The sequence below is a fragment of the Mauremys reevesii genome, linkage group 2 (assembly GCF_016161935.1).
Source record: "Mauremys reevesii isolate NIE-2019 linkage group 2, ASM1616193v1, whole genome shotgun sequence".
Lineage (NCBI taxonomy): Eukaryota > Metazoa > Chordata > Testudines > Geoemydidae > Mauremys > Mauremys reevesii.
The window spans coordinates 25817942-25837785 of NC_052624.1; positions in this window are offsets into that span (position 1 = coordinate 25817942).

Sequence of the window (19844 nt, forward strand, 5' to 3'; positions counted from 1 at the left end):
TTACTCCACAAACACAGTTCAAGACTTTTTGCTTTAGTCTCTTAACTATCAAAACCCATGCTATTCATTTCACCATGTCTGAACGTTTTGTGTAGCATACACTTGGTTTTGAAAGATTCCACCCTCTAGCACACTGTGTTCTTTTATAGAAAATATTTGACTTTTCTTCCCCCTGTGGTTTTCCTTTGGCACTTTGCAACTTATTACATTCCTCGCCTGCATATACATGCACCTTGGCACCATCCTACTTTAGCATTAAGATTAGGGAAATCATGATACAACAAGTTTGCAAATACACATCTGCATGAAACATCTAAACAGAGATCTGGCATTACTGTATATGGAGAAACAGCTTAAACAAGAATGGGGCAAGGATCTAAACAGATTATTCACTTCAAATCTATAGTTAAAACAGATGTCCATATGCATATATATGAAGAATGGAGGGGGAGGGGGAGAAATACAACTGTTTTCTTCATACTGCACTTTGGAAAGTACTGTTTTGTCTGCCATGTAACTGGGCAAAAATGTCACCATATGTCCCAAGGAAAGAAGTAAAATTGGCTGGCAGGTAACAATAGAAAAGTTAATATTATGCCAGACAAGTCAAGCAGTGGGAGAAGATATGAGAATATTAAAATAATTAGTATCTGTTGCATAAATTCATTTGACTTAAAGGTGAAATCAGCTTTGGCTCGGTTATTCTTTAAGGATCATATATAGTCCATACAAAAATACAACTTTAAGAGAAAAGTGAAGTTTACACTTGAGAACTCAAATAAAGGAGAAGGAGTTAAGGTATCAAAGATACATTATTTGGTCTTCAGTTTCCGAAACCAAATACATTAGGGCTTCAATGGGGAGGAAATTTCTGGGAGCAGGCACATGACTGTTGCTCACATAGACCCTGAGTCTGAAAGCTGCTCTCTGTCTGCAGGACTTTATACCCATGCCAAGCCCATCCATTGCAATAGGGCTCTGCACAGAAAGACCCTTGCCCTTGCACTGGTCCCATTGAAATATAGCTGCATATCCAGCTTGCAGGATACAGGCCATATAAGATTCTGTAAATGACATGTTAATTTAAATCCTGAAAAATAATCACATCCTTAATCCTTTTCGGAATACAACCCTATCACCAGACTTTTAAATGCTGATTTTAGAGCTGTGTTAAGGGTGTAGTAGTAGGTAATTATACTGCAGCATATATTGGGGGTCGTCTATGTGGTCACTTTATAAGGTACTGAAGGAGCCATTGTGTGATAGATGCAATGAATGTGACTGGCCTGATGAACGCTGATTCCTGATAAAAACTCTTGTCCCCTCACAATAAGAACCTTTATAGGTCCCTGATTCAAATCTGATGAATTTGCTGGAAAAACTCCCTTTGACTTCAAGAATCCAACCTATACAATAATTATGTTTCTTATTGCAGTCAGATATAATAGTTTCTTCTGCCTATAATGTGACTGCATGAGAGGCACATCTTTGGGGTGAGTATATGCGCTTCACCACCCTTGAGACAGACTCATGAAAGAGACTTTCGGTCAATAATCTTGTACCTGTAGTATATTGTTTGACAAGTGATAGTCCATTGTGCTGTTGACCTGCTATAAATGTTCAGAAATCAGACCCTTGCCCATCTATTTATTTAGATCGCTGTCATTGTCTACACTACATACATGGATATAAACATGTAAAATGCTACACTGATTTTCAATACAAACAGAGAATTGAAAATGATAATGAAAATTATCTGATACAGTTAAAAAAAGAAAGAATGCATGTAAGTTACTTTTACTAATTTAAAAAGGCACTTAAGATATTTAGGAGCCCAACACTTATTGAAAGTCCCTTGGATTTGGGGGTCTAAGTCTCTTATACTAAATACCTGCCTTACCTTATGCACTGTATGTAATCATATGATCACACAGCTCTTGGCCTGATGATAAAACCCATTCGTGAATAATCCTATGGACCCCAAGGGAACTAGTCACATGGGAAAAGTCACAGGGTCAGGTCCATATAACGTTGCTCTGAGGAAATGCTTTCTGCTGAGATCATGTTTTCTTTCAGGCATTTTTTAAATTGGCTTTTCCTCCAAGATGTAAGCTAAAATTATTGTTGACAAAGGCTTAATTATTCTTTCATCTTTTAAACCGCGAAGAACGGAATCTGTGCCATGTTTTGCATATGGTAGAACAAATGCATGAGAGAAGGAAATGAAAAAAAAAGTTATACATAGCATTTGCAGGGTGGAGGGAAACATTCCACAAGCCTTGGACAAATCATGCTGATGTATTACTAATTTTTAGAGCTATCCAGAAAATTGAATTTCTATTTTGCAGGAGATTCTGGGTTGTTGACATTTTGTTTAGTTCTGCATCGGAATTAAACACTGACATTGCAGAACTTCCAGGGAAATGGAACAAGCCATTTTGATGCATGTGCACCTGCCAGGCAGCTGGCCAAGCACCCAGGTACCCAGCCTCCATACAAGCTGAGCAATGGGCAGCTGAGAAGCTTGGTAGACAGATGAGCATCCAGGGAATTGGGCAGTTGGGAAGCTGAAGACCAAGCCAACCAGAGGGCTGGCCAAACAGCCAGGCAGCTGGGAAGCCTGCCCATGGCAGGCCAGGCAGCTGGCAAATTGACTGGGCAGCTTAGCAACCAGAGTGTTCGGCAGCCACCTGGGCAGCTGCTTGATTTTCATTGAAAGTTTTGATGGAATTGACAGGCTCGCGTGGAATGTTTTTATTCTGTTGAATCAGCATTTTCTGGCAGAAAACTATTTTGTTGAAAAACTTTGACCAGGTCTACTAATTTTAGAGGAAGCTTGTGGATATAAACAATGGTTTGCAAAACTCATAGGAACAGAGATGTATTGTAAGAGCTGCAGAGGAGAAGGATAGTCAATAAAAAATATCATGACTCCTCTGACATTGGCCTCTTCAGGTACATTTGTACCTTTTAGGTGGCGTATTATTGAATGCTATTTTGAGTCTTCTAGATGATTGTTGTATTTTGATTTATAATGGAAAAAGCCCTGGTGTTAGTAATATAACTATTTCCAAAAAAACCCTGGACAAATAGCAACCTCTTACCAGAACTCTGGATATCTGTCAGTCAACATCAATCTATGGAAATTCCAGGTTTTCTGAAGGAAACATACTGATTGGTATGGTTCAGAGCATTAAAGGTCAATTGATACTACTGGAACTTTGACCTCACCTTCTTTTTCTTCAATGGCAACAGGCCTACAAACAACATGGACATATTTTGACCCATTGAAAGCAGCTGAATCATTGATCAAGCTAATATTGAGGATTTTTCTGGGAGGACTGAGCTTTTTATGTGACGGGGGAGGGAAACCATGAGAAGGATTGTAGGGCAGTGTGGTTCAGTGGCTAGGCCACTGGATTGTGGTTTGGGATTCCTGGATTCTCCCTGGCTCCACCACTCATCTGCCGTGTGACCTTGGGGAAGTCACTTCCCCTCTCTATGCCCTTGTTTCCCACTTTTTTCTTCTTCCTGTTTGTTTATATGGTGAATCCATGCCCTGAAAAGCATATCTCTTACCTATAGAGCACCTAGCACAATAGCTCTCTGATTTTAGTTGGACCATCCAGGCACTACTGAAATACCAATGGTGCCTGGAGGTTCCAACTGAAATCATACAGGCGTGTGACCAAATGCACCCTATAGTCACACCCTACACACTATTGTAATAATCTTTGCAAAAAATATGCCTCATGAGGTATCATTGGAAAACTAATAACTCACTGGTCAATAATATCATGGTGAAATGCATGTAGTAATATTACATGTAAAGTTATGAACTTCCCCCCGTATGATGTTGGTGACACAGCTCAGACCCCCATAGCCCATATTTGGCATGAGTGGTTAAGCAGGTCTATCCGAAACAAAGGAATGTGTGTTTACCTCAACATACATATAAGTAGTAAACAGGGTTCTTGAGACAGCAAGAGGGAGACCAGGCAAATCTGCATTTCAACATACATGGGAGAAGAAAGAATGTGGGGGCACCTTCACCCGCAGATTTCACATTGCCTTCTTTACTAAACTTTGCTTTGAGGGGTAATCCTCAGAGGAATCCATTTCAATGCGGGGCTGGATTATAAAAGTGAGGGCCAAAAACGTGTCAGTCAGTCAGTCAGTTGTGTCTTTCTCACACAGACACAAACTCTTTCACCTAAGAAGACAAAGGAACCAGATTTTGGACTTTGGGAGGGACTCTAACCTGAGAATTTCCTCTGCCTTGTTGCTGGGAACATGTGGTAAGGATCTTACCTTGAACCAAGTCTAGATTGTTAAGTATGAGTTATTATAAAGAGTTTTATCTTTTTCTCTTATAGCCATTTCAGACTTTAGTATCTTATACCTGTACTCACTTAAAAATTCTCTCTTTGAAGTTAAATAATCTCATTTTATTCTTTAATTAAAATGAATTCAGTGTTGGGTTTAAACTGAATCATTTGGTAGCTCCAGTTAAAGTAGCAAACTATTGTAAATTGACCCCATTGCAGGGCAATGGGCCTCTACTATCTGAAATGTTCAGGGTAATCCTGGACAGTGTGGAAGACGTGGTTTTGAGGAATATTTGGAAATGGGAGTGTGTTGGGGTCATCCTGTACGTAATAACCAAGACTGCTGGAATCCAGAGTGTGGCTGGTGTGTTGCTGACAGGCTGCTGGGGTCAGTGTTGCTGGACCAGGACAGTGGCTATACATAGACACTCCAGGGATGTGACCTGCATGCTGGCAAGCTGTTTGTAAGTGACCCAAGTTGGGAGCTGCATCAGCAAAGCATTGTGAGACAACCAGGGTTTCAGAGCAGTTGGTGACACAACCCCTTACTGATCTGAATTGAACCCCAGATTGTGATGATTGAAACATGACCCAGTATATCATTAATATTGTCACTGTTAGATAATTGCAACAAATCTTATACAAAGTATTACATATAAGGTGTCAATGGAGAAGATATGATTTGTTGAATATGATTATCCTGTTTATATACATGTATCATTTTTGTATCTGAAATTATGAATATTGATTATATTCTATATCTGTATTTTCAATGTGTTTGCTCCTGGGGTAAGACCCATAAGATAGTTTATATCTAGTCTGGCCAGCACATTGTGAATGAACCATTCAAATTGATGGCCCATTAAAGAACACTTAATGAACACTTACAATGAACCATAGAAGAAGCTTGTTCCCACCTGGTGAGCCTTCCTGTGGACGCTTTAGCTAAAATATGGGTAATGGTTCCTCCTGTGAGTCATCAAAACATGTAAGGGAATGTAACTTGATCATGTGACCCTGGACTCCATCTTGTGTCATCTTTTCTACAGACTGTGCTGGGGGCTTTGTTTGGGACGGTGAAGTTCCCTCCACATGGGAGAAGATATAAAAGATCATGGAACCATTTCCATTTTGCCTCTTTCCTGCTCTGATCACTGGACGATGGACTTACACTAAAAGGAGCATTGCACTGAGGACCTTTCACTATTTTGGAAGTTACCAGAGATTTTACAAGCCAATAATTTATTTCATCACTGCTTCAAACCTAATACAAGAACTTTGCAATGAATGTGTATATTTGTTTTCCTTGACCATCTTAACTCTCTCCTCTTTCTTTTCTCTTCTAAATAAACCTTTAAATATTAGATATTAAAGGATTGGCAACAGCGTGATTATTGGGTAAGATCTGAGTTATTTATTGACCTGGCTGTGTGGCTGGTCTCTTTGGACTAGATGGACCCTTTGTTTGGTGAAATTGGTTTTAAATAGCCACTCATCATAAGTCTAGTGTTTGTGTGATGAAATAAGTGCTGGAATGCCTAAGGAGAATCCATTTCTGACTTCTTGTTAACCGATGTGGTAAGACAGAAGTTTACTTTTGTTATTGGCTTGGTATATCTTATGGAAGAATAATCACCAGTTTCGGGTGGGTCTTCCCCATTTCTCAGCAGTTTGTCCTGAATCTGATTATTTTCAGCTGTGACCCACTAAGGCATGGTGACAATGAGTAAGAAAGGGAAGTGAGTAAAGGGGTTCTCTTGAGGGTTAGGGAGGGAGAAAGGAGACAGGAAAGGAGGGAGGTGTGACATTCTATACCTTGGGGGAGCATCCTGTGACCCCCATATTCCTCATGTTTATATAATTGTGATCTTACATATAAAGCATGCCTTGTAAGGTATCGGGGAAAGGTTATGATCTGCTGAAAGTCATTTTTCTAGTTATATATGTATATAATTAATGCATATGAAATTATGAGAATTATGCTATATGGTTGTTACTAAAACATGCTGTAAATTGGGGAATCAGCCAGATATTAGCTCCCCAGAGGCAACAGCAAGGAAGGTAACCAACACCCGGCAGGGTGTCAAACAACCCATCAACAACCATTGTCCAGCAAGGGAGTTACAATTCAATGACTCGCCTGCATGAGGTCACACCAGGGGAATTGCTCAACCTTGCCTGGAGACTAAGCAATGCCCACCCAGTCGTGCCTGGACTTGTGTTTTCCAAGCACATGGACTGAGGGTATAGATCCAAACACAGCCCCCTCCCCCCACTGCAAGCAACAAGGACACTCTGAAAACTCCAACTGAGGAGACTGGCCCAGATTTCAAGAGAGAAATCTGTGTACTGTGAACTGTAATAACCAGTGGGGTAAGAAAAACTGCTTAATCTAGATGTTGCCCAGTCTAATAGGGTCAAGAGTTTAGACTGCATGCTTATATTTTGTTTCTTTTGGTAACTAACTCAGACTTTTGGCCTATCACTTAAAATCTATCTGTTGTAGTCAACAAATTTGTTTTACTGTTTATCTTTACCAGTGAGTTTGTGTGAAGTGTTTGGCAAATCTGCTCAGGTTTTGCAAAGGCTGGTGTATATCCACTTTCCACTGATAAAGTGGTGAACCAATTAATAAATCTGCATTGCTCGTCTGGAGCAGGTCTATTCCTGAGGTGCAAGGCTGGGAGAGGGGTGATTTGGCTGGTGCCTTTTTCTGTCTGATTCATGAGTGGCTCTTGGAGCATTCATGCAATGTAGCTGGGTGTTGGGTCTCCACATAAGTTGTGCTGAGTGATCACAGCGCCTGGAGGGGTTTGCTGCTTGTTACTAGCAGGGCATTATGAGAGACAGCCCAGGGTGGGAAAAGGTAAGGGGGCACAGTGGTCCTACACTCCCAGGCTGGACCCCAGGGATCCTGTCACAGGAGAGCACAAGCACAATGAGCAGGAAAAGGGAGGTTGGGCCATTGAAGGATTGCAGTGGCAGGGGAGTGGTGGGATGAATGTGAACTCTGCTATTTATTCAAACTTCACCTTGCTACCTCACCAAGATCAGTCTACAAGCCCATTCAACTCTTGGCACCTCCAGTAGACTGCCAATAAGGGTATTATTAACTAATGCCAACTGCCATTTGATTATGAGGCAAACAGCCTTTGCCACTAGGAACTGGAATGCCTCACCAATGAATTTTAGGCAGGCCACCACACAGCCATGGAACAATAACAACTTGGCCAAGATACATGCTCTGACTATGCGCCAACGCTTCTCAGTTTACACCACATTCGATGATCTTACAATTTTCATATGGTTTGACCCTTCTCTAGTACATATGACTCTGTTAACTCAGCTCATTTTCATACAGAATACCTGTAACTTTGGGCACTCATATCCAGATTGCATACAATGAATTATACTGACTTCTAACCCAGGGTCTGATCCAGAGCCCATTCAAGTCAATGGAAAGAGTCCCACCATCTTCAATGGGTTTTGGATCTGGTCCATGATTAGTGGAATTTTGAAGAATTCCAATATGAATTCATAACAAATATTTTCGAATACCTACCCTTATGGATTGTAGACATATAAATAGCAGGTGGGTTATCTTGACTAGCAGAAAAATGACAGAACGTTGTTTAGAATAGGAAGTCTATTAAGGTAGAATAATATAGCTTGTCTCCTAATTAAATCAAGTCTTCTTAGGAAGCTATTTGTTAGAGTTCATGTACTGACTTAGATTTTGTTGAATCTGCCTTAACGGTTAATGAGTAAAATGAATGATAAATGTAACTGAAGAAAAATAAGATCAATGTATTTAACTGCAGGGCTCCAACTATGTTAAGCCAGAGAGCAGCTATCTTTTTTCATGTTTTTGTTATCCATCCTTGAATGTATATGTTTTTACTATTGATCTTTGCTTCCTCCTTTTTGTGATTTTTTTTCTTTCTTTATTGTTTCTTGCATGTATCTGCATCTTGCCTCATAATGTATCCGCAAGCAATGAGATTCTGTGGTTTTAGTTGTGGGATTTTTTTATGTAGGAGAGCTACATCTTGTTCTCCTTCTTTAGGGAAAGCATGCTGCATAGGATCAGAGGTGAAGTATCCTGGCAGCAGAACACGAGAAGTATGCAAATGTTAGCTTTTTATAGCACACTGACCAGCAGATCTCAATTCCGATATGCTGCTCTCCATAAGACCTCTGTGTGATGGCCCTTTAACTATGCAAGGAATATGCATGTAAAATAATGCATGCATAATAGTGGAATGAAGATCCACTTGTGTATCTGAGAGGATAACAAGTCCCCAGAGTGGTAGGGAAGGGACTGGAAGGAGACGGGGTCCTATGCACTGATCATCAGAGGTAAGTAACTGTAAGGTAAGCAACTGTAAGCTTTATCCTATAGTGGAGTGTAGTAGCAGATGTGTAGAACCTGCAAACCAGGAGATCCACAAATGTCTCCACATGCTTCCACTAAAGCAATGCAGATTATGCACAGCTTATTGGGGCAATAAAACTGTTTTATAACGATTATAGCTAAATAGCTATTTTTTCATAATTTGGCATGTCTCTTGTTCTTTGATATTAATTTGATGTATTTGCAGCTAGGTAATGGGTAAATGCCATAAGTAGTTATCATGTTCTTCCTTAGGGACATAGAAAGGGGCTTTATTGTTCACAGTATCACCTGTAACAGTGCAAAGTTTTGTGTGTGTGTGAAGGGGAGGGTACTCACAAGTTTGATCATGAGTTGTGCTGTTGTCTTCTATCTGCTTCTAAATCTTTGCTAGAAGAACATGTTCATACTAAATCAGACACAAAGTCTCATGCATTTGGCATAACAAATTCATAAAAAACCTTTGTCTCAGTCTCTCTTAGGGCAGAAGCTCCTTTGGGTTAACCCTTAGACTGAAAGGTCTCCTAGATGGTTTGTGTCTTCTAAGGTTTTGTACAGCACCTTCCACCAAAGGTTCTGATTCTGACTGGGGCCTTTGTGTGCTATCACAATCTAAATAATAAAACACATACAAAAATCTTTATTAAATTAATATTAATTAGGTTACAAGGTCAAGCATTCAAAAGTTAGGAAATGCCAGCTTTACACTTGTTCTTTTTCTTGTCTAGCATCTCCATTCCTGGAAGCTTACAACCATGGTAGCCCATTCTGTATCATCCTCTGCTAATCTCTTTGCAAATCTCTCTTGGTCCACCTAGGACACCGCTTCATCCATCCAAGATCTTCTTTTTCTATCTCGTGCTCTTCTGACATCAACTGTCCCTTCCAGTGCTTGTAAACATATATCTCCAGCTGAACATCTTAAAATGTGCCCCGCAATTTGAATCTTTCTTTTCAGAAAAATCTCTGTTGTTTCCTGAGTTTCATTAATCTCCAACACTTTTTCATTGGTTATGTGATCTATCCATGATATTTCAGAATTCTTCTATAGCACCATAATTTGAAGGACTGTAGTTTCTTTATTACCATTATTTGAATATCCATGTTTCACAGCTGTAATTTAACACAGAACCTCCTGCTGGTGACCTGAGCTGCTATTTAGCTAACTTGTATGGTCACAGGTCAGGCCACACAATTAACTTCCAGAGGCTGTGTCGACTACCTGACATCGCCAGGAGGGGGCACCCTGAACCCTGAAAGGGAGGAATGTTACAAATCTCCACTAACCTCATCAGACCTTCTAACTCAGCCAACAGCTTTGCCATCAGCATAGCAAATATTCACCCCTTTTCCATTCAACTTAATACCTTATTGTGTTTCTTCAATTAGTTTCATCAAACCCTTGCTATAAATGTTGAATAAAGTTGATGATATTATTTAAATTATTTCTTCATCCACTATTGGTGAGCTTACCTGATTGATCTCCAAATGAGGTTTTTTCAGGCCTATCATCACCAAATAATGCTTTGATACATTATCACCATTTTTATTCTTATCTTTAGAGTCTGTCAAATATTATTTATTTTTGTCCTTTTGGGTAATATTAATCACCTTTCTTCTGTAAATAAAGGATCTTATCTTTTGAAACATCTTAATTTGTTCTCTTTAGCTAGTTGTTCAACTTATTTGCATTTCTCATTCAGCCATTCAGACTTTGCTAAACTGTATATATTCTTTATCAATGTATGTAGTCTTCAATATTACTTTTTCTCTGTTGCTGATCTTTCTCTTTTGCTGATCTTTGTGCTTTTTAATTTGATAGTATCTTTTGGATGTTCCCAAGTCATTTGGTCTTTGTTTTCTGTAAAACTTCTTCTTGGTAGTGACTTTGTATCTGTTGATTCCTCAGAGCTCCATCCTAGATAGCATTTGGTGTTCTGTAACTTTTGATAGTCAGTCTCATCAGAGGGGCCTGACAGGCCTCAGGCAGGGCCTGCCTGCCCCCCCTCTCCAACCCCCCCGCCCCCCCCCCCCCCCCCCACCCCCCCCCCACCCACCCCCACCTCCCCTCTTGCCCCCCCCACCCCCCCCCCCCCCCTGATCTCTTCCTTCCCCCCCATTTCCCCCATTCCCCCCCTCCCCCCCATGCCCCCCTCCCCTCCCTCCCCTTCCTCCCTGCCCCTCCTGCCTGCTGCTGAAACTGCTGGCAGGAGGCAGGAGGAGGAGGGAGGGGGAGAGTGTGGGGGGGGGGGTGGGGGGGGGTATTAGAAGGGGGAACTGGCTGTCAGTGGGTGCTGAGCACCCACTCATTTTTTTTAATGAGTGCTCCAATCCTAGAGTCGGCACCTATGAGTCTAATCAATACCAGCCTGATCTGATCCACATTCTGCACTTGGCACAACCATAAAATCTTAATTCTTCCCCTTTTTGCAGCCACCCTGCCTCATTCAGTGCACAGGGGTCCTGTGGAAAATATAGTAAATGGTCATGCAATTATGTATTATATATTGTTTCATATACTTATATTGTGATATGCAGTGATCATGACTCCTACCCAGTTCTCTCTTCTCCCCATGATTCTTGAGGTTGGAGGAACTCCTGACCCATGTGATACCTCCAGAATGGGGAGGATGCATCAGTGAGGTCATGTGTGAGGTTTTGGGAGAAGCCCAGCCTAGTTTTTTCCCCCTTTCTGCCACTAGAACTGCTTTGGCAACTCCCATGTATTCCCAGTACAGTGCATGCTGCTTTTGCTGCAACTTTTGCAACATGACTTCAGCCTTAGAAGGTTAACGTGTTCAGTTCGTATTTTGGCCAGGACACAAGTGTGAGAGCGGGAAATGGTGATTTTTAACAGTTTATAACTCAATGAAAGCTGAACAGAATCTCATATCTATTGTTTGGAGCAGGTCTTTGATATTTGGCAAGGTGAAAGCCCTCAGGCTAGGGAAGCACTTTGTCTTTCCCCCATGAAAGTCTATTCAGATTGCACAGAAACTATGACCAAAAAAGGGACCCAAAATATTTTATAATGGAAAGTGTTAGCAACTTCTATATTTATTTTGTCTACCAAGTTCCCCTATAATTCATTTCAGCATCCACTTTAAAAGCCTGGAAACCTCAGGTTCATCTCCTCTAAACTCTGTTTCCCAACCTCCCCTTCCAGAATTTACTCACATCCACTTTTCCTTCCAAATGATTTTCACACCCTGTCAACAGCAACCATCCTCCTTGAACTCTTCATTTCAATCGAGGGAGGGACTTACTATTTCAGATATGTGCTCTGAGAATTGCAGGGGTCGGCAACCTTTCAGCAGCGGTGTGCTGAGTCTTCATGTATACACTCTAATTTAAGGCTTCGCGTGCCGGTAATACAGTTTAACGTTTTTTAGACGGTCTCTCTATAAGTCTATAATATATAACCAAACTACTGTTATATGTAAAGTAAACAAGGTTTTCAAAATCTTTCCGAAGCTTTATTTAAAATTAAATTAAAATGCAAATCTTATTAGTTTAGTGTGATCCTTGCCCTTGCTTTTCCTTGATGAGTTTTCCAGTGTCTGGTGGCTCGTATTTGGATACTTTAAGCTGCACACAGGCTTCTGAGTGATCAGTTGTTAACCGGCTGGAACCCCAGATTGGCAGCTGAGGTCAGTAGAACTGGTGGCTGGTAGGGCTGAGCAGGGCCGGAGGCCTAGACTCTGGCTGGCAAGGGGCCAGCAGCCAGAACCCCAGAGCAGCAGTGGGCTGAGCGGGTCAGCTCGCCCCACTCTGGGGTTTCAGTGGTGGGCTGAGCGTCTCTGCCCGTCCCTGCTTTGGGGTTTCAGACACCAGCTCCTGCCAGCCGGAGTCTCAGCCCACTGCCAGCCTGGGGTTCCTTCACCCAGGCCGGCAGCGGGCGCTGAGTGGGACCCCGGCTGGCAGGAGCCAGCGGTGGAAACCCCAGAGCGGTGGCGGGTTTAGCGGTTCAGCCTGCTGCCGTTCTGGGGTTTCGGACACCGGCTCCTGCCAGCAGGGGTCATTGCCCACTGCCAGTCTAGGGTTCCTTCCCCTAGGCCAGCAGCGGGTGCTGAGTGGGACCAGTGGCAGGATCCCAGCTGGCAAGGGGCCAGCAGCAGGAACCCCAGAGCAGCGGCAGGATGAGCCACTTAGCCCGCCCCACGTGCCAACAAAAATCAGCTCGCATGCCACCTTTGGCACACGTGCCGTAGGTTGCCTACCCCTGGTTAATTGTAACATTACAATCTGCCCAGACTAAGCAGGGGGTACTTAGTTGTAGCACCCCAGGGGCAGATCAAGGTATTAATACTGACTGAGAGTCACAGTTTGATTCCAGGTTCCCGTTTTGCTCCGGGCGTGAGCAATCTGTACGTGCCATATACCAGGCACAACAGATGGTTTCCTTCTCTATGCAGCTCAGTTCTGCTCACTGGTGCATGGAGGGAGAAGCCAAGATTCTGGCTATTCCCCACTCTTGCTTGTCTCCTCCCTACCTGTCTCCTCTGTGCTTACCTGCCTGGCAGCGGCAATAGCAACCCCACGGAGTGTGCTCTACCTGCAGTGCTGTGTCCCGTCAGCTCCCTTACATCCCTGCATGGGTGCACTGGGCAGGAGGTGAGCTTGCCCTTAAATAGTTAATGTTCATACAGTGGTTCAGAGATGTAAACCACTATAGAATAGCTGTCTACCTAATCTCATCTAACCTGTCTAATCATATTTCTACAACACCCATCACTGTAGCATCTAAACACTGAAAAATCTATATGTTTGCAAGCTGGAGAATTCTGTTTCCAACCACCTGTAGTTTCTCATTTTTATTTATTTATTTATTTATTTATTTATTTATTTGTATTTTATTCACTTCTAAGCTGCTTTTTGTCACTCTGTTATCCACCAGTTTGGGAGGTTCATACACTAGCAGATCTCCATTTAATTTACTTGAGTTTCTCCTCATTTAAACCAGTGTAAATTAGATCAGAATCCAGCCCAGGGATGATTACAGTATAGGTCTATCTCATCTTACGCTGGGGTTACGTTCCGCGGTCAGCGCGTAAAGCGAAAATCGCGTAGAGTCAAAATTACATTGAGTGTAATGGCAGGCAGAATTGCCCGCACTACAGGAACAGTATCTAAATTATTATATGTCTCTTTTTTGTTGTTGTTTTTGCCAACCGCGTGAAGCTGAATTCACGCACATTAAATGCGCGCAAGATGCGACAGACCTGTATGAGTTTTTCCCTTTATTTAAATTCCGAGGCTTAATCTGAATGCATTTGGAAGGACTTCTTTTCCAGTCTATTTCTCATCTACCTAGCTGGGATGGTTGGCTTAAACTAGAGTATTAAAGCTGTTCCCAGTGAAGAGCAGCTTGTTTTGCCCTTTTTATGACCTGGTAAATACCAGATGAGTTTCAATGCAATAACAGACAACGTAAAAAAAAATAAGGAACCAAATATGTTTTTATTGCCTTAGAAACAAACCTATTTTCCTTTACCTTTCCACTGAGACACAGAAACCTTCTCTGAGTTTCAGCACAGAACATGCGTAGGTTTACTTTGCAGACGCTAGTAATGTATCTTTCCCTTTATACTTCCCTGTGCAGGAATGTAAACATTCTAAACACTGAGCAAGGAAACAAACGTTTTATACAGTCAGCTGAATATTGCATGTGACAGAAACTCCTGCTCCAAACAGAATGATTAGAATTGGCTACTGAGGGAAAATATGAGATGTGACTCACATTTATGCAAAGGGTATCCTGGCTGCATGCAAGAGAGCAGTGTTGTATTGAAGGAGGCCAGGGAAGGAGGAAAGAGAGAGCCCTTCTAGGATGATCTGGGTAGTGGTAACTCTCACTGAGTCTACTCTCCCCCATTACAGTCACTAGGAGCCAAGGGTATGGGGCTGGTCTTTCCTCTTCTCTGATAAGGAATCTCAAAACACCCACTGGCACAGGCACCGACTTTCCACTTTACCGAGGGTGCTCGACCTCCGCTCTGTCCCAGGCCCTGCCCTCACTCCACCCCATCCCCCACCTCTTCCTGGCCCCGTTCCACCTGCTCACCCCTAAGTGCGCCTTGCCCTCACTCCTGCCTCCCTCCCTTACCCCCCAGTGCCTCCTGCACACTGCTGAGCAGCTGATCGTGGCAGGGCGTGGCGTTGGGAGGGCAGGGAGGAGCTGATTGGTGGAGTCTGCCAGTGGGCAGGAGGCACTGGGGGAGGGAGAGGAGCTGATCAGTGGGGCTGCTGGTGGGTGCTGAGCACCCACTTTTTTCCTGCGGGTGCTCCAGCCCTGGAGCACCCACAGAGTTGATGCCTATGTCCACTGGTGCCACTTGATGCTGTGATTCTCTGGTGTGGCCCAGTTGCTTCAGTGCAGTCCCTGTCACATGCCTAGACTCATAGACTTTAAGGTCAGAAGGGACCCTCGTGATCATCTAGTCTGACCTCCTGCACATTGCAGGCCTGTTTGCTGCCTTTAAATTGGTGCTACGTTATATTTTAATAATTCAGCAACTTTGTCTTAATTCATTTTTTTCTATGAATGGAATGACTTGTGCAAGGCAAAATAAATCTGCAATTGAACAACTTCTCTAATATCTATCTTGATACTTTGTGCTTCTCCAGTGCTTGTCACTGAGGATCTTAAAAACCACTTCAGAATACTCTCATCCTCAGATGGTGAAACTGAGTCACAAAGAAACGATTGGATTGAGCTGATTACCCAGAGGCGCCACTGAAGTCAAGAGGAGCTGTGCATGCTCCACACCTCTGAGGATCACAAGGCTGTAAGTGGCATATCCAAAGTCAGTCAGTGAATTAGGTCCAGATCCACAAAGATATTTAGGCACCTAGATTCCATTGAGTTAGGAGCCTAAATACCTTTGTGGATCTGGTCCTTAGTGACACAATGGAATTCAGACTCAGACTCCCAGTCCTATGTCAAATTACTTTCTTGTAACCTTTTTTTGAATCCATATATCTTTCCCCAGACGCTCTTGATCTCTTCTCCTTTTCCTACCCAGTAGTGACACTCTTAGTTTCACTGCAGCTGGGGCAGGGCCCACAGGATAAATCACTGTGTGTTATTGGGGAGCATCCAGCCTTGCTGTAAAACTTGATGTGAAGTAAATATGTTTTTGTTCTAAAGGCTTTCAGCATGGGACGAAAAAATTATTTACAAACCATTTTATGTTATACAAAAGTATATGTATGTACAGACTACGAGACGGTGTGGGGCACCATAAAGATTTTATTGCCATGAGTTTGAGATGATCATATTACTCAAGGGTGAGCTATGCAAGTTTTTCTAAACAAGAGGCAATAAAAACTTTACAGCTCCCCATGCCATCACATATTTTGATTATACCACATACCATATTTGTTTCACTTTGCTCGCTTTTGTCTTTGCTTCTAGTCCCTTCCAATTTTCTTTCCTTTTGGCGTTACAGACTTATGATGAAATGGGAACAATGATGTCACCGTCACAGATGTAGCCTGATCCACCTCCCACTGTAGACAATAAGAATCCTTCCAGTGTCTCCACTGGACACCCACAAGTGCAATGTCAAGTTGGTGGGTCTGATCCTGCAGGTTGAATTCACAGGAGTAATCCTCACATGTGCAAGCAGACTCATGGAAGTCAAGGAAGCTATTTGTATTAGTCAGGATGACTTATGAGAGCAAAGATTCCTTATGTGAGCAAGTCTTTACAAGATTAGGCCTATAAAGGCAAAACACTTCCTAATCTAATCTAATCTAATCTAATCTAATCTCTTTATATATTTCCATCTCTTTCTTCCTATCTATATTTATTTTTATTTTTATCTCTGTTTCATACTTATTATTTCCATTGCCATAGCTCCAAAAGACCTCAATTAGGGACCAAGGCCTCATTGAAAAAGGCATTACGCAAACATAATACAAAAACTATTCCTGCCCCAGACAACTCAAGCTCTTGGATTTAAAGTTCTATCTGTTTTATATCCGTTTACTTTTCTGTTTATATTCATCCATCTACTTATTTTAGTATCTAATAATCTATGTTCACTGCATTCATCTCCATAGTATCTGAGTATATTTTGATTTATCTTTAAATTACAGCAAGAGTTAATTTTGCAGTATTTCTCTGATGGCTTGAACCCTGATTTGGGAAACAGTCATTTGTGATAAATAACTTGGACATATTTGGTGTCTGTCTGGGTAGGTAGGTGGATGAGTAGGCAGTTAGAGGACAATTCATTGGGTTGGAATCTTTTGTCTATTTCTTATTTTTGCTTTTCCCTGGATAAAAAAATGTTCTGTTTTGTTGCTGTTGTGGCTGTTGTTTTTTAAACAAATGTTGCCAGTTGTCAGTCCATGTGTGTTTCCTTACTGGAGATGGGAAACTTGTCTTTCAGAATGAAATATAATCTAAAGAAGATACAGAACTCCAAAAAATCATATTTAAAAAATACGAAAGACTGAGCACTAACTCATGAGTTCTTGCTGTTGTGCTTTCCTTTCCTCTCACATCATGTGCTAGAAGCAGCCACATTTCAGCCTTAACTATGAACCTCTAGTCAGTTGTGACAATAACCTTAATGTTAATAGCATTCTGTATTTATAGGAGTCATGGTACTGTATAAAAATACAGTCACTCGATGCGGGGGGGACGACCAAGAAACACTTTGGTTCAATATGTTTAGATCAGTTATCATCTGATTCAAGAACAATGATTGCTTAGAACTATGAAAGAATATTTGTTATTGTTTTAGGACATGTGCTTTGCAGTCATCATATGATAAGAGACACTTATATGGAAAAGATTCTGTTACAGACACCCTCAGATCAGCTGTTCTTATCTAGTTTTGGCAAGTGTTTGAAGGATATTATTGGGCAGGCTGCAATATGCTATTCCTGTTGAACAGAATTTTTTTTCTGTGACTTTATTGCCTGTTTTAGCTTCTGCAGTATACAAAGGGTTTATTAATTGCGCTGTTTTGCTTTAAATCCATACCATTCTGTTTTGGAAAATACCCTAAGTGCAAAAATCTGCCCCATGCTCATGGTAAGTGATAGCTGGTCCCAAAAGTAGTTACAGTGAAATTCATGGGGTTGTCTGAAGAGCGAGAGTGGAAGAATCTGATGCACTGTGACTTAAAGAGCCTGGTATTGGCCTCATACAATGTCAATCAGGAGCAACTCCGTCCATGTCAAGGTAAAACCAGTGAGAGATATTAAATAAGTTGAAAGAGTCCACTGAAAGGAACTACCAAAATCCCAGACCCTCCAGTTTGTTAGGCACATTTCAAACATATAAGAAATCAAAGGTAAATAGCAAAATCCTCATTGACTTCAGTGGGGCCAGAATTTCACCCCAAAGCGCTTACAAACAGAAAGGAAACCACATGAAAGAATAGTGTTCAGAATGATGGCTGGGACCTCTTACGGTAGTTCCTCATTTTTCTGTGGCTGTTGTTTACATAAGTCACACTCCTTTTCAGAGATAATTAATAATAATAATAATAAAAGATTGATGTCAGTGTGCGGTACTGAAATGGGGAAAAGGCACTCATGCAGGAGACAGACGTGATTCACCACATTTCATACCAGGATTTAGGAGGAAGCATTTTCATTTTCATTTAGAACAGATACGTAAAGAAAAACTAGATTGTGACTTTGGACACACCCCGAAGAAGGGGTGGTGCATAAACTTCAGGATCACAGGGCTAGCCTCAAGAGGCATCATGATTCAGAAACACATGGATCCATTACAATTCACAGCCTAAGAGGTTGTCTCTTTTGCTCAACCTGTAGAACCTCATCCATTCAGCGCTGGAGGGCCTCATTCAGAGGCACCCAAGTTGTTGGCTGTTAAGTATGTGCTTATATATCCAGACCTACAGTCTGTGTAGCCTGCGGAAGGGGATTCCTTTGCATAGGTGTGTAGTCCAAGTCACAATTTATTTCTCAATGTTGCAACTCTTCAAAGGTTTTCCTACGTATACAGCATTCTATGACAATGGTGGAAACACTAAAGATTAGAATAACTTACAATATGTTGCAGTGCAATTTATAAGAGTACTTTGGACAATTACTTTAAAATGTGCTTTTTTTGGTAAGGGAAGTAACCCCCCTGCTATTATGAATTTTGAGTACTTTGTAAAAATGTGTATAAATATTAACCTGAACACTGGCCAGAGACTCTGTACATCAGATTTTTTTCTCATTTTCTCACTTGAGTAATGGGAACTGACTGTGCTTGGAGCATTGAAAATCCCTCAGACCGTTGGAAACCCCTTTGTTGTTTTAGATAGTAGATTCATAAGGAACGCAAGTAATGCAGCAGGGAAAGCCACAGGATTAATCGGAAGGGTTTCCCAGCCTGCCTAAGAAAGTACAGGACCTCACTTTGAACTGGTGAATGATATCTGCTCTGTCCCACAGCTGAGTTGTTCACCAAAGGCCCTGTCAGAACTTTCAGAAATACCTGGGGCCAGATTCTGTTCTCATTTACACCAGTGAGAATTGTTCCACCGATACAACAGAGAGTGGAATTTGGCCCTGGGTCTTCCCATTGGATACTGGGAAGTGATGAACTTATTATTAGTATGATACTGCAAGCACAAAGACTTACTTGTGCCGCTCAGGCATGTCCCATTGTAAGGGGCAATGCAGAGACACTCCCCAAGGAAGGCCTCTGGGAACTACATCTCCTAGATCTCCCTGGTTGTTTTGAAGGGTGGAGGGAGTAATATGCTACATGCCTTTAAAAACACTGGTGGCCAATGCGTAAGGGGTGAGGGCAGAATGTACCCCCCTTCAGTGAGTTGCTCACAACAGGGTAGTAACTTCGTAGGAGCCCCTGGGCTCCCTCAAGTGCAGGGGTTGCAATACAGGTTGTGTGAGAGTTGGCAGAATCTGTGCTCCTAGCATGGCTACATAAGGGCCAATTTGTCTCTTACATGCCAGGGTGCGAAAGGCAGATGAATGGTTAATACACAATGACAGCAGACACAATGTATAGTCCCAAATACCTCTGAACTGATGTCTCTACTTCAGACAGCATACTTACCTCCCTGTTATTATTGGAAACGTAAACATTAGTCCAATTTACAAACCCTTATTCATTAAACTGATAG